The following is a 17,055-nucleotide window of genomic DNA, read 5'->3' on the forward strand; positions in this document are numbered from 1 at the left end:
CCTACACTATCACTTCAGTGTCCCTACACTGTGGACTCGAGTCTCGTCCATCCAGAAGGAAAGTGATCTGTGTACTGATCGGATTGATCACCGTCCTCGTGACGATCCATTGATCAGGAGCATTTAGAAATTAATCACCAATGATACATGGCTCAAATTCTCAACTCTTGAGAATATGTATCATCATCTTATTAATTCCTTGGACGATTCATAGACACATGAATAATATGAATGAAAAGATGCCCATTTATTATTCAATAATAATAAAGTCAAGTACAAATTTATGTCCCAGAATTAATAATGTGTCAGCCAGATTGGCTTCTAGGGCATACATCTAACAGTAGTTTATCATATCCAAACATTTCAATTGGATCTGATTGTGGCTCAGTGGTCGAGCCCGAGTTCCCAAGGATAACCTAAATCAACTTGATAAACCAATTGGTGTCTAAGGTAAGTCGGCATCTGATCATGGTTTTTAATTGGGGCTACCTCTTACTTGGCCAACATAGTTGGTGTCTAGGAAAGAGGTTAATGGCGTAACCCTCCCATGATCTCTCTTACTTGGCCAATTTGGTCGATCAAGTTTTGATTAAGGTACCTTGAGACTTGGCACTCACCCATGCCATTAAGAATTATTAGGTCCTTAAAATAATAAAGTTATATAGATAACTAGATCATAGCCTCCCATTAAGGTGAATGATAATGGGTCCAATATTACAGTTGAATATGCAGGACGCTTCCGTCTGGTGTTCCTCTGAATACTGGAATTATCTTTCATTATATGATAGCTTTTTGAGCTATCTAATTGTGATTAGGCTGGTCGAGCCTTCCTTGGGCCTGATCATACATTAGGTAGTGTCATCGAGTTAGTTCATTAACGGTTGGACCTAACCAGGATTTTTAGTGGAGGCCTCCGCCTACGGATTACCACATAGGGCAAAATTGATTACTAGAAATTGTTTAGAGAAACAATTGGTAATGTACCTGCTTTTAGATGCACATGGGTTGGCCGAGCCTTCCTCGGGCCCTTATGCAGTCTATGCGGATTCTAGTACCCACTAGGGAATTAAAGTAATTTCTCAAATTAAAGGTAGAGGCTATTAATTTGATTAAAATAGTGGGAGAAAACTTTAGACTAAAGTCCAAGTCTTTAGGATTAAATAAATCATATACTGATTAGTTGGTTTTTTTCTTTATTTTTCAGATATGGCTAACTCATTGTCCCGCTGAGCACTATTAGACAATGATAAGCTTAATGGACCTAACTTCGATAGCTGGTATCGAAAGTTGAAAATAGTATTAGAGCATGAGCGGATCCTGTATGTGATATCGAATTCTGCACCTGAGGAACATGCAGCCAATGCACCACGTGCAATCAGAGACGCTTATCAGAAGTGGCTCAACGATCGCACTACAGTGCGCTGCATCATGAGGGCCTCGATGAATGATGAGTTTAGTCGTAAATTCGAGGAAGCGCAGCTAGTGGAAATCCTTCAAATGTTGAAGGAGTCTTTCGGCACACCTGATGATGTTGAACGACATAAGACCTCCTGCGCTATATTCAATGCCCGCATGAGGGAAGGGGGATCGGTCACCGATCATGTATTGTACATGGTCGAACAAATCGATCGCCTAAGTAAACTTGGTTTTCCTTTGCACGAGCAATTGGGCAAGGATGCCATTTTGAACTCACTTCCCAAGTCCTACCTGACCTTCCTTAGTCATTATAGAATGACTAAACCTGAAGTATCCTATCATGGTTTGCTAGGTTTACTGCAGACCTATGAGAAGGATCACCAACGCAAAAAGGAGTCGGTGAATGTGGTAGGTGGGACTTCTACAGAACTTTCTTCCTTTAAGAAAGGAAAGAAGAAGAAGGTGCAGAAAGCTCATGCTGGGGTCTCTAAGCGCAGCCAGATTAAGAAGCATAAAGCCGATAAGAGCAAGGCAGAGTGCTTCTTCTATAAGAAGATGGGTCATTGGAAGCGGAATTGTCCGGCTTACATCGCGTCCCTTGATCCAAACAGGTGTAAGAAGAAAAAGCAGCAAACAATTACTGCACAAGGTAATTATATGATAACACCTTGTAATTTTTCTGTTTATGATTCTACTGCTTGGGTATTGGATACCGGAAGTCCAATTAATATTTGCAATTCGTTGTAGGGATTTCAAGTTAGTAGAAGATTCAAGAATGGTGAAAGATTCCTGAATGTTGGAGATGGAAGATCAGTTCCAGTCCTAGTTTTAGGAGTCATTGAGCTTGTTTTTGAATCTAGAGTAGTCATATTAGATGATTGTCATTATTGTCCAGCATTTTTGATGAATGTCATCTCTGTAGGCCTTTTGGCCAAAAATGGTTATTGTTTATCAATAAAAGAAAATTTTTGTGATATCATTCTGAATGGTATTAAAATTTTTCGTGGACAATTGAAACATGACATTTATACTCTATCACTGCCTGTGAATGTAATGTACACTTCAAATAAATGCCCTAAGTTAGATAATGTCAATAAAGCCTATTTGTGGCATTGTCGGCTAGGTCACATAAATAAAAACAGGATAAACAGGTTAGCCCAACAGGGCATTTTGGAAATCAATGATTGTGAATCATTGCCAACTTGTGAATCCTGTCTTCTGGGTAAGATGACCAAGTCACCTTTTTCTGGAAAGGGTGAACGAGCCATCAATTTCTTGACCTTATACATACTGATGTATGTGGACCTATGAACGTAAGTGCCAAAGGTGGTTATGCCTACTTCATAACCTTCACAGATGACCTATCCAGGTATGGGTATGTCTATCCGATGAAGCATAAGTCGGAATCATTTGAAATGTTCAAACGGTTTCGTAATGAAGTAGAAAAATAAATTGAAAAGAGTATTAAGATCCTTCGGTCAGACCGAGGAGGAGAGTACCTTTTCGGTGATTTCTTGACTTATCTAGAAGAAAATGGGGTTCTCTCATAATGGACTCCTCTAGGAATACCTCAGCACAATGGTATATCCGAAAGGAGGAATCGAACTCTGTTGGATATGGTTCGATCCATAATAGGGTTTACTAGTCTGCTTGTATCTTTTTGGGGTTATGCTTTAGAGTCTGCGTGTATAATACTAAATAAGGTTCCAAGTAAGTCTGTTGAGAAGACTCTATATGAGCTATGGGCTGGGCGTAAGCCGACACTTTCCTACCTTAGGGTTTGGGAATGTCCGGCTTCTATTAAACATTCTCAAACTGACAAACTTGGTCCTAAATCCGATAAGTGTTATTTTGTAGGGTACCCCAAGAAAACTAGGGGTTATTACTTCTACATTTCTAATGAACAAAAGGTGTTCGTAGGACTTAAGGCAATCTTTTTGGAAAAGGAATTCCTTAGTGAAGGAATTGTTGCCTCTAAGGTTGAACTTAGTGAAGCTCAACAGATGGAAGATTTAACACAATCTACTGAACCCATAGAACCGGATTTGATTAGATCAAACCCGGAGCCCAATGTAGAAACACCATTAAGGCGATCAGGTAGAGTACCACGTCAAGTGGACAGATATTACAGTTTCTTGGTCCAAGATGCAGATCCTATTGAGCTCGATCAGAACAATGAGGATTCGATCACCTATATGGATGCTATGCAGAGGTCCGACTCTGAGTTATGGCTTAATGCCATGAGATCCAAAATGGAATCCATGAAAATCAATAGTGTATAGACACTAGTTGATCCACTCGAAGAGATAAAACCTATAGGGTGCAAATGGATCTTCAAAAGAAAGAGAGGCGCAGACAGAAAGGTGGAGACTTATAAAGCCCGTCTGGTTGCCAAGGGGTATCGTTAACGTTATGGTATCGACTATGATGAGACTTTTTCCCCTGTGGCAATGCTAAAATCTATTCGGATCATGCTTGCTATAGCAGCATATATGGATTATGAAATCTGGCAAATGGATGTGAAAACGGCTTTTCTAAATGGAGAGCTGGAAGAATAGGTGTATATGATACAACCTGAGAATTTCACATCCATAGACGAGTCCAAAGTATGCAAGCTACAAAAGTCCATTTATGGACTTAAGCAAGCTTCTCGAAGTTGGAACATACGTTTCGATAAAACTATCAAAACGTATGGCTTCATTAAGAACGAAGAAGAACCTTGTGTCTACAAGTGGGCTAATGGTTCAATGATCACATTCCTTGTCTTTTATGTGGATGACATTCTCTTAATTGGAAATAACATTCCTGCATTACAGAATGTGAAAATCTGGCTGTCATCACAATTCTCCATGAAGAATTTGGGAGAAGCATCCTACATCCTAGGGATGAAGATCTATAGAGATAGATCTAAGAGGTTGCTTGGATTGTTCCAATCCACATACATCGACACTATGTTGAACCGGTTCAACATGGAGAATTCCAAGAAGGGCTATCTTCCGATAGGCAAGAAATTTCTCCCTCTAAGAAAGCTTGTCGACAACTTTCGAGGAGAGAGAGCGTATGAATAGAATCCCATATGCTTCTGCAGTAGGTTCTATCATGTACGCCATGACATGTATAAGACCGAATGTTGCTTACTCACTAGCAGTAGCGAGTAGGTATCAATCTAATCTGGGTGAGAACCATTGGAAGGTGGTGAAAACCATCCTTAAGTATTTGAGAAATACTAAGGCCCAATGGTTAATCTATGGAGAATCTGACTTAAAACTTGTGGGGTTTACAAATTCTAGTTTTCAGTCAGACCATGATGACAATAAGAGTATGTCAGGATTTGTGTTTACCTTGAATAGAGGAGCAGTCTGCTGGAAAAGTTCCAAGCAGCATTTAGTAGCCGATTTTGTATGCGAAGCAGAGTATGTTGCTGCATCAGATGCGGCAAAGGAAGCTGTTTGGATCAAGAAGTTTGTAAATCAACTTAGTGTTGCTCCCTCAATCAACGATCCAGTTCTTTTGTATTGTGACAATACTGGAGCCATTGCACAAGCAAAGGAGCCAAAGTCTCACCACAGGACCAAGCACATTCTGCGTCGCTACCACCTTGTACGAGAGATCGTGGAACAAGGTGACGTCAATCTTCAGAAGATCGATGGAAAGAAGAACCTAGCTGACCCATTCACTAAAGCCCTTACTGTAAAGGAGTTCGATTATCACAAATCAAAGATGGGTATAAGATACTGTACAAATTGGCTTTAGTCCAAGTGGAAGTTGTTGGGAATTGTGTCCCAAAACTAATTTTTAATTGTAAGAAATTAGATTATGTATATGTTTTATAAAATGAATAAAAATTTATTCTGGCAATTTTCTATTCATCACAAGTGTTACATCTTCAAATTGAACTTCTGTGTATTGTGATGAAGTCCTTAGGACTAATTTAGTGGATAAAGGAGGTTTTATCATTTAGTCTTTAAACCAGTTCGCGACCAAATGATGAGTTGTCAATTGGACGATAGCTATGTCAAGTATAGGTTGTTGTGTGCCATTTAGTTGGTTGTCCTCTTAAACCAAGGAGTGTGGAGACACTGTATGGCATACAGGTGAGATGTAGGAGTACATCGTCACTGAACAGTGACTCACCTGCGTAGCACTCCACTGTCGGAAGTTAGCTCGCAAAGCGTATGGGCATAAGTACCCCTTAGACCTGAGACTGTCACGATGACTTGCAAGCAACTCACTGTACTTAGACACTGGATGACCTGAATTTCTAATTCAGGGATCGGAAGGATGCTGGGTGCAGTCAAGTACTCGCGAAGTCTGTGTATGAGTCAAGATGGGATTGACCGCTCCAGATTTTAAGAGTTGATGTCTCACTGTATTTCAATTCAGTAAAACCTTGGCCAGGGTAAACCAAGTGATAGGTCACTTGATTTGATTAATTGAAATACACTATGGATGACCGGACCCAGAGTTCGACAGTCCACTCTGAGGTCATCTTGAGCATCGATGGTCATAGGGATGAATTATGCAATAACCATACGTCTAGGTTCTTGAATGTTGCTTTGCATATTCGACCTATCCGGATGTCGGATATCATTGCTAGATGGTCACCTCGATTAGTGCATGGAGTAGTCCATATACTACCGGCTTAGTGTTCGAACCTATCGGAGTCACGCACATTAGTCAAGCTAAGTAGGAAGGTCTAGACCCAATTTAATTAAGAATTAAATTGTGGGTCATTTGGAATTAAGTTCTGTCTATGTTCAGCTAGCACTGAACATGAGGTACATGCTAAATTTTATGGATGAACAACTAATTAAGTCTGTATTTCGGGTCAATCAAATTTCAATTAATGTAATTGAACTTGATCAGGACTCAATTGTTGAGATTGGATTTGATTGGGTCTCAATTAGTGTAATTGGGCTCGATCACGATTTAATTGGGATTTAATTTCGTATTTGTTCTGATCTAAGTCGGACTTGGATCGAGCCGAAACTGGACCCAATTGAATCTCCCATGAGTCGAACTCATGTGGAATTTTTTCGGGTCAAAAATCATTCAAATGGGCTGTCAATTTGGTTTAGAACCAAATAGGCTTGCTTTATTACAAAATGGGCTAACCCATTTCCTATTTGGCTAATCCCCATTTCCCATTTAAATGGTTGAGGGCTGACCTGTTTTAAACTCCTGTGGACCCATGGACCCTTAAGCTTATGGACCCTTAAGAGTTGCTTGTTAGCCGCGATGGAAGAGAAATGCCTGGGAGCAAAACAAAGTATTCTCCGTCCTTGGTTCAAAGCCACGCCGCGCCACCGTCTGGCCTCCGGCCGCTCTGCCGTCTAGACCGGAATGTCCGATTTTGAACTGGCTACATTTCGGTTAAATTTGATTTTTGAAATCTGACTGTTATCGGATGAATTGGACGATTTTCTCCATGTTTGTTTTTGAAACAAAACGTTACGAATCTTACATTTAAATCGATAATGGCAGCTCATAACTCTTCTTAAATCCTCTCTGCGTTGGCCTATAGATAGACCAATGTTTTCCTCTTGAAATAGAGAACGAATCAGAGAGGAAAAATTAGAGTGAATCTGTCTGTGAAATCTTTGGAAGAAAATTCACAGACAGAGGCTTCGGTGGGAGTTTTCTAAAGGAGAAGAGGAAGAGAGAAGAAGTGGTCCTTCTCTCTCAATCTTCTCTCCAGTGGCAAGCGTCCAGATTCGGTTTTCTGGTCTCCTCTCTTCTCCTCTACGATCGGTCCAGAATCGAAGCTCTCGGGTTGGAAACGGGAGAGAAGGAAGAAGAAGAAGGAGAAGAAAAGAAAAGTGTTTTCTTCTAGGGTCCTTTTTTTGCAAAAAGTATTTTTGCAAAATACAGATATCGTCCAACTTTTCTGCGAAGCTCGACGTGCGCGCGAAGTAGAGGGCCTATAGATCCAGGCCTCGCGAAGCAATGTTTAAAGATCTAGATCCGGTCTACCTCGACCGTCTTCCGATGCGGAATCGAGGTATGGTTTACATATTAGTATGTTTAAGATTTATTATTGTTATAAAAAAAAATTTAAAACTAATTTTCATGCTTGGCGTCCGATTTTATCGGGCAACTCGGAAAATTCTTTCCTTAACTGGTATCAGAGCTAGGTTGGCCGATGGAATTGGCCTATAACATCTAGAATTATGCATGATTTAATTTTTAAATTTAGATTAGATCTAGATTTAATGATAAAATATCAATCTTATGCTGAATTATAAGGTTGTCCTGCTATAAGATTAATCCCTTATAGTGAAAAGGTTGTCCTAGCACAAAATTGAGATTAATTTGTATCATAAAATAAATAGTTTATTTTTGCGAAATTATGTATAATTGATGTTTATGAAATTTCAGTTTTAAATTTATTATGACCACAAAATTTAAATATAAATTGTTTATATTTGGAATAAACTGACACCTTGAATCCATGATCATAATACATTTAATTAAGAATTAAATGTTGAATTTAAAATTTAAAATTTGAATAAAAATAAAGATTTAAAATTCAAAATTTGAAATTCAAATAAAAATTTAAATTTGAACATAGAATTTGGGGCATGGGTTAGCACAATCAAATTAGTTGACTAGGTTAGACCTAATCATGAAATCAAATTGAAATGGACTAACTTAAGAAATATGATTTAATCTAATCAATAGTTGAACTAGACTAAATCAAGGTTTATAAAATGATCAAACTCAATAGTTGTAGTTTATCATATCCAAACATTTCAACTGGATCTGATTGTGGCTTAGTGGTCGAGCCCGAGTTCCCAAGGATAACCTAAATCAACTTGATAAACCAATTGGTGTCTAAGATAAGTCGGCATTTGATCATGGTTTTTAATTGGGGCTACCTCTTACCTGGCCAACATAGTTGGTGTCTAGGAAAGAGGTTAATGGCGTAACCCTCCCATGATCTCTCTTACCTGGCCAATTTGGTCGATCAAGTTTTGATTAACGTACCTTGAGACTTGGCACTCACCCATGCCATTAAGAAAAATCAGTGTGACTGATTTAGGTGTCTAATAGACCAATAAGAGCTAGTCCTCTGTATGATTTGGTGAAGTCAGTGGGAGGATTTAGAATTATTGGTCAGTGTCACATATCAATTAAAATCCTCTAAATTATTAGGTCCTTAAAATGATAAAGTTATATAGATAACTAGATCATAGCCTCCCATTAAGATGAATGATAATGGGTCCAATATTACAGTTGAACATGCAGGACGCTTCCGTCTGGTGTTCCTCTGAATACTGGAATTCTCCTTCATTATATGATAGCTTTTTGAGCTATCTATTTGTGATTAGGTTGGCCGAGCCTTCCTCGGGCCTGATCATACATTAGGTAGTGTCATCGAGTTAGTTCATTAATGGTTGGACCTAACCAGGATTTTCAGTGGAGGCCTCCTCCTATTGATTACCACCTGGGGCAAAATTGATTACTAGAAATTGTTTAGAGAAACAATTGGTAATGTACCTGCTTTTAGATGCACATGGGTTGGCCAAGCCTTCCTCGGGCCCGTATGCAGTCTATGCGGATTCTAGTACCCACTAGGGAATTAAAGTAATTCCTCGAATTAAAGGTGGAGGCTATTAATTCGGTTAAAATAGTGGGAGAAAACTTTAGACTAAAGTTCAAGTCTTTAGGATTAAACAAATCATATACTGATTAGTTGGTTTTTTTCTTTATTTTTCAGATATGGCTAACTCATTGTCCCTCTGAACACTATTAGATAATGATAAGCTTAATGGACCTAACTTCGATAGCTGGTATCGAAAGTTGAAAATAGTATTAGAGCATGAGCGGATCCTGTATGTGATATCGGATCCTGCACCTGAGGAACGTGCAGCCAATGCACCACGTGCAATCAGAGATGCTTATCAGAAGTAGCTCAACGATCGCACTACAGTGCGCTGCATCATGAGGGCCTCGATGAATGACGAGTTTAGTCGTAAATTCGAGGAAGCGCAGCCAGTGGAAATCCTTCAAATGTTGAAGGAGTCTTTCGGCACACCTGATGATGTTGAACGACATAAGACCTCTTCCTCTATATTCAATGCCCGCATGAGGGAAGGGGCATCGGTCACCGATCATGTATTGTACATGGTCGAACAAATCGATCGCCTAAATAAACTTGGCTTTCCTTTGCACGAGCAATTGGGCAAGGACGCCATTTTGAACTCACTTTCCAAGTCCTACCTGACCTTCCTTAGTCATTATAGAATGACTAATCCTGAAGTATCCTATCATGGTTTGCTAGGTTTACTGCAGACCTATGAGAAGGATCACCAACTCAAAAAGGAGTCGGTGAATGTGGTAGGTGGGACTTCTACAGGACTTTCTTCCTTTAAGAAAGGAAAGAAGAAAAAGGTGCAGAAAGCTCGTGCTGGGGTCTCTAAGCGCAGGCAGATTAAGAAGCCTAAAGCCGATAAGAGCAAGACAGAGTGCTTCTTCTATAAGAAGATGGGTCATTAGAAGCAGAATTGTCCGGCTTACATCGCGTCCCTCGATCCAAACAGGCCTAAGAAGAAAAAGCAGCAAACAATTGCTGCACAAGGTAATTATATGATAACACCTTATAATTTTTCTGTTTATGATTCTACTGCTTGGGTATTGGATATCGGAAGTCCAATTAATATTTGCAATTCGTTGCAGGGATTTCAAGTTAGTAGAAGATTCAAGAATGGTGAAAGATTCCTGAATGTTGGAGATGGAAGATCAGTTCCAATCCTAGCTTTAGGAGTCATTGAGCTTGTTTTTGAATCTAGAGTAGTCATATTAGATGATTGTCATTATTGTCCAGCATTTTTGATGAATGTCATCTCTGTAGGCCTTTTGGCCAAAAATGGTTATTGTTAATCAATAAAAGAAAATTTTTGTGATATCATTCTGAATGGTATTAAAATTTTTCGTGGACAATTGAAACATGACATTTATACTCTATAACTATCTGTGAATGTAATGTATACTTCAAATAAACGCCCTAAGTTAGATAATGTCAATGAAGCCTATTTGTGGCATTGCTGGCTAGGTCACATAAATAAAAACATGATAAACAGGTTAGCCCAACAGGGCATTTTGGAAATCAATGATTGTGAATCATTGCCAACTTGTGAATCCTGTCTTCTGGGTAAGATGACTAAATCACCTTTTTCTGGAAAGGGTGAACAAGCCAGCGATGTTCTTGGCCTCATACATACTGATGTATGTGGACTTATGAACGTAAGTGCCAAATGTGGTTATGCCTACTTCATAACCTTCACAGATGACCTATCCAAGTCTGGGTATGTCTATCTGATGAAGCATAAGTCGGAATCATTTGAAATGTTCAAACGGTTTCGTAATAAAGTAGAAAAACAGATTGGAAAGAGTATTAAGATCCTTCGGTCAGATCGAGGAGGAGAGTACCTTTCCGGTGATTTCTTGACTTATCTAGAAGAAAATGGGATTCTCTCATAATGGACCCCTCCAGAAACACCTCAGCACAATGGTGTATCCGAAAGGAGGAATCGAACTCTGTTAGACATGGTTCGATCCATGATGGGGTTTACTAGTCTGCCTGTATCTTTTTGGGGTTATGCTTTAGAGTCTGCGTGTGTAATACTAAATAAGGTTCCAAGTAAGTCTGTTGAGAAGACTCCATATGAGATATGGATTGGGCGTAAGCCGACACTTTCATACCTTAGGGTTTGGGGATGTCCGGCTTATGTTAAACGTTCTCAAACTAACAAACTTGGTCCTAAATTTGATTAGTGTTATTTTGTAGGGTACCCTAAGGAAACTAGGGGTTATTACTTCTACCTTCCTAATGAACAAAAGGTGTTCGTAGGACTTAAGGCAACCTTTTTGGAAAAGAAATTCCTTCGTGAAGGAATTGTTGCCTCTAAGGTTGAACTTAGTGAAGCTCAATAGATGGATTTAACACAATCTACTGAACCCACAGAATCGGATTCGATTAGATCAAACCCGAAGCCCAATATAGAAGCACCATTAAGGGGATTAGATAGAGTACCGCGTCAAGTGGACAAATATTATGATTTTTTGGTCCAAGATGCAGATCCCATTGAGCTTGATCAGAACGATGAGAATCCGATCACCTATATGGATGCTATGCAGAGGTCCGACTCTGAGTTATGGCTTAATGCCATGAGATCCGAAATGGAATCCATGGAAATCAATAGTGTATGGACACTAGTTGATCCACCCGAAGAGATAAATGTTAGGTTTCTCAGTGCCCTAGGGTGCAGCGGAAGATACGGGATTATAAAATTTTCTTATAAAACCCATTATATGAAACGCTAATAAGCCAATATCACCTTAATAGTATAACCAAATAACGTAGAAAATATAATCTTGGTATAGAAGAATACCTGTCACGCTATATCCAATATGTCTGAAGATGTCCTAAGGTGCCCAAATGTTCACCCTCCGATGTTGATCCACACAGGAATGGGTTCAAGACTCTAGCTCCACCAAAACTTGATTCTAGTTGTTGATAAGTGCTTGATAATCTATAATTTAGTTATCTTTCCATAGCACTTATCAATGTTCTTAAACTGATAAATACGTATTTTACCATGGAATTGAATGATCATTGAAATAAATTTAAAATATGGTAAAAAACAAATAATTCTTTTCTTAAATCAGACTCTGAACTTGTCTCTCTCTTGTTTGCAATCTTTCATAAAAATTACAGGAAAACATATAAGGAGGAGATTGTGTTGACCCGGTTTGGTAACCTGATAGAATTGTAGTCAAGCTAAGGTTATAATTAAATAGGTTTTGGTCCTGATTCGATCGAAAGTTATAATTAATTTTGTATGGGGCAGAGGTTTGATTAACCCTTTTTTATTAGGTCACGGTCCTGTTTTTAGTCTTGTCTGGTCAAGTTCGATCTGAAGCAGCTTAGCAAGAATTAAATTTAAATGACAATGGGCTCAAGGACAAGTCAACCATCATGACCCACCTCAAACCCAAAGTCAATTCCCAACCAATTCCTTACCTGCCTTCATATAAAATTTATAAATTTAAAATAAAAAAAGGGAAATAATGAATATAATAAAATAAATAAAAATAATTTCGGGGAGAATCACTTATTCACTGTTCATATGAACAGTGTCCCGTAAAAACACTGTTCATATGAACAGTGAGAAATAATATAATAATAATAATAAAAAATTATTAAAACTGTTTCACTGTTTATCTCCTTCCTCCTATTCTTCCCGTGATCCCGCCTCACAGAGCGCCCCCTTGCCTGTTCCAGCCACGCGTCGCAGCCGACGCTCCAATCCTCCACGCGGTGCAGCCGGCAACCAGATCCTCCGCCTCTTCATCCGCCTGCATCCCCTCCTCCGCACAGCTGCCGTTCCGGGCGTCCGAGACAAGCTACGCATGCTCCCAGCGTATCTCGCGATGAACCAGGCCGCCTTTCGTGCACCCAGCTATCTCCCAGATCTCCTCTCATCCCGCGGTGCAGCCGGCGACTAGATCCCCCCCAGCTCCATTCCGCTGATCCCGCGGCCCTTCATCCTCTTCGTCCGCGATCTGCCTTCCGGCATCACGCCCCGGAATCAGCCGGCCGTGATCTCTTCTTCCTTCCCGAACGAGCACTCCGGACAGCTATAAAAGGAGGAGGGTGGCCATCGGTGAGGGGGGCGGAGAGCTCGGTTTGAAGAACGGGGGAGGGGAGGCCACGGTTTGAAGAACAGAGGAGGGGCCTCTGTTCGGAAGAGAAAGAAATAAAAAAAGAGAGAAAGGAGGGGGGAAAGAGAATAGTTTGTGATATATTGGGAATAATGGGAGGTGAAGGCTTTCATTTGAAGATGGGAGGTCGTCCGGAAGCCATGCGCGGCTAAACGTCTAGTCTAGGGCTGGATGAAGCCCTAGCAATGTATCAGGGCATTGTAGTTCTTATTTTTATTATTATTTTGGAGCTTGTTTAAATTCTTATTTTCAATGAAATATTCCTTTATGATATTTAAACTTTCAGCATGCTAGTTACTAATCATGTTTGCTAAAGTAGTCTAAGATGATTCATACCTAGGAAGATGAAGTGTGCTGCATCCTAGATTAGCATACTTAGGTAGACACTTCATGCTACACCGAAGATGGATCTTCCTAACACTCTTTATGCTTTTATTTTAAAAGGCTTGTAGCCAATTTGCATGCCTCTCCAAAAGATAAAAATTAAGAACACAGTCCCTAATGCAATGCTACACGGTGGATTCCAAACCCTAGATCAATTTACTTTGATAAATTTCAATTCGTACTCATAGATTAATTTAGTTAAATCAAGTTAGCACATCCTTCTTCTTGATTTATTTTTAAAAGAAAAATAACTTATTCTTCAATTCCTGTGGACCGACACCCGTAATCACTATCCTACAGGATACGTGCTATTGCGTGGTTTATTTTTGAAATTGAAAGAACCGATCAATTTTTGGCGCCGTTGCCGGGGATTGCTAGCATAGTTATTTTTCCTATCATTAAAAAATTTAATTAATTAAAAACAAACTTTCAAAATATATATATATATCTAAAATAAAATAAAAAAAATATTTTCTATTATTGTAATTTTTTTATCTCCTTTTTCTCTTCTACTAATTTTTTTTTTTATTATTTTTCTTTTGGTCTTATTTGATCAGGAATCGAAGAGGAGATCTGGGCTATCAAAAAGGAATGCTTTAGAGGTTTGCTTAAAAAAATTTAAATTACTGGAGAAATTTCCTTTGGTAACCTCTAAATCTTTCTTATTTAAATTAATTATTAGCTTGAAATTTTGTGGTGATTGTTTGATTTTAATTTCAACAAAAGTGTGAATGCATGCTTGATACACATACACAAATTAATCCGCACATAGTAAGGGCAATCACCCCAATAAGATAAGAGCCGGATTTTATCACCGGACTCTTGCCCAACTTAGGTGAACTCAATCTCACATAGTGTCACTTTAATTAAAATCAATTAGACGTTGGCTCCTAGGGACATTCGAGCTCAATAGGACGAAGATCACCGAAAGTTGCACCAATTTCGCTCTGTGGCTTAGTTGATGTCTAGGCAAGCTTTGTCCCTATAAGGGAGACAGTTCATCTGTTCGAGGCAAGTGGGTTTTAAGTGGGACCTTTGCGAACGCATCGTGACCCCTCCACTTACCTGGGAGCTTACCTGGTCAACTCGGTTCATTAGACCGGATTGGAGGCTTAGGTGCCCTCTTCAAACCAGTTAGGAGCTGTCTAGTGATTTTAGGACAAATACAAGGATTGATGTATTTATCTTTTATTGCATGCTTGACTGATCAAGTACTAGTGTATACAAGGAAGTCGTTCTAGAGTACGTGACCTATTACCTTTTGACCCTGAAATAGAACGGACCCTTAGAAATATTCGAGCTAAGATCAGAACAATAGAATCATCCCCACCTCCTGAGATGGCTGAAGAACAACCCAAACTCCTGAGGGAGTACTTTACTCCCACCATTTACACTTCCCCATCTTGCATTCGATTACCTGAAGTAGCAGCTGTACAATATGAAATAAAATCTAGTGTGATCCAAATGCTCCCATCTTTTTATGGGCTCACCAATGAAGACCCATATAAACACCTAGATGAATTCCTTGAGATTTGCACCACTGTCAAGATTCAGAACTTTACTGATGATGCTCTAAAACTTAGATTATTCCCCTTCTCCCTTAAAGATAGAGCCAAACAATGGCTGAATTCTTTAGAAGCCAACTCGATTCGTTCTTGGGATCAAATGCAACAAGATTTCCTTAAAAAATACTTTTTCATAGGAAGAACAAACCAGTTTAGACGTGCCATTACAAGCTTCTCCCAAACCGAGGGAGAAGAATTTCATGAAACTTGGGAGAGATTTCGGGACCTAATCCGTAAATGCCCTCATCATCAAATACCTAAGTGGCAGCTAGTGCAATGTTTTTATGACGGTTTGACTGAACGAAACTGTCAGATGATCGATGCCGCATGCGGGGGGACTTTCATGCTTCGAAATGAGCATGAAGCATAGCAACTATTTGAAAATCTTAATGAAAACTTCCTCCACCATGCTTCATGTTCTCGTCAAGCACCCCCGAATTTTCAAAGAAAAGGGTCCATTTGTGAAATAAGTCGTTCTATGGACCTGTCTAGCTAGGTAGATGCATTGTTCCATAAGATTGACCAACTAATGATAGGAGGACATGTCGTTAGCTCTTCCCAAGCACAAGTATGTGCTATCTGTTCTAGCCCATCGCATCCTATTCATGAGTGCCCCTCAGCACCTCAATTCTCCGAACTCGTGCAAGAACACATCAATGCTGCTCAAACACAACCCAGACCGGGTAATGATCCATTTTCCAATACATATAATCCGGGATGGCGGAATTATCCAAATTTTTCTTGGAGGCAGCAAGCTTCGAATATTACCCAACCCTACTCCCAAAATTTTCAAAACCCTCAAAATTTTCATCTCTACCGTCCCTCAAATCAATTTCAACACCCTCCTCCTCCAACCCAAAGAAATACAGCCTTTGAGGAGAAGGTGTTGACTGCCCTTCAAGGTTTGGAGGCAAACACACAACTATTGCACTCTCACACGCAATCAATTGCTAAGCTAGAATCCCAAATGGGTCAACTAGCCAATGCATTAAACAAGCGAGAGGAAGGTAAGCTTCCAAGTCAACCAATGAATAATCCTAGGGGACAATACGTGGCTCAAGAAACTCGACTAAATCATGAGCAAGCCAATGCTTTGACTACCCTAAGGAGTGGACGTATAATAGATAATAAGGTTGGGGAGGGTAATAATAAGAAAGGTGAAGAAGAGGAGAGGAATGTATCACATGAAAACCCAAAACCTTCTTCAGCTAGTCCACCATCTGCCACAACCCACATTCCAAAGGCTCCATTCTCTGAACCACTTAATGCACCCTCTCCCTTTGGCAAGAAGGGAACTTCATTAGAAGAGATGATGGAGGTCTTCAAACAAGTTAAAATCAACCTCCCACTCCTTGATGCCATCAAACAAGTTCCCTCCTATGCCAAATTTCTCAAAGACCTTTGCACCCAAAAGCGAAAATCTAGAACACATGTGCCTAAAAAGGTCCTCCTAACTGAGCAGGTAAGTTCCATTCTCCAACACAACACCCCTCCAAAGTTCAAAGATTCTGGTGCTCCCACTATTTTCTGTGTCATAGGAAATAACTCCATCGACCGAGCACTCTTAGATCTAGGGGCAAGTGTGAATCTTCTACTCTATTCAGTCTATGAAAAATTTGGGTTGGGTGAATTGAAACCTACCTCGGTATCTTTACAATTGGCTGATCGATCGGTGAAGATGCCAAGGGGATGATTGAAGATGTTCTTGTCAAGGTAGACAAATTCTATTTTCCAGTAGATTTTATCGTCCTTGACATGGAACATGTGCCCAACCTTAAAAAACAAATCCCTGTGATTCTTGGTCGTCCCTTTTTAGCTACAGCCAATGCATGTATCAACTGTAGAACTGGGGCAATGGATATATCATTTGGGAACATGAAAATTAAGTTGAATGTGTTTCATGTTGCTGACCAATATGTGAGGAAAGACGAGTGTTGCCTAATTAATGAAATGGATGATCTTG

The 17,055-nt window shown here is 39.6% G+C and overlaps 1 non-coding gene across 1 annotated transcript; it reads right to left on the reverse strand.

The window, feature by feature from the left end:
- Positions 1-15,241: 15,241 nt before the first annotated feature.
- LOC149768546 (small nucleolar RNA R71) lies at positions 15,242-15,347 on the reverse strand. Its single transcript, XR_016398555.1, has one exon. It is a non-coding gene; the product is annotated as a small nucleolar RNA R71 (small nucleolar RNA).
- Positions 15,348-17,055: the final 1,708 nt, after the last annotated feature.

Source organism: Phoenix dactylifera, chromosome 1 (genome assembly GCF_051530095.1).
Source record: "Phoenix dactylifera cultivar Ajwa chromosome 1, Ajwa_hap1_PhDact_Kaust_v1.1, whole genome shotgun sequence".
In the NCBI taxonomy this organism is placed as follows: Eukaryota; Viridiplantae; Streptophyta; class Magnoliopsida; order Arecales; family Arecaceae; genus Phoenix; species Phoenix dactylifera.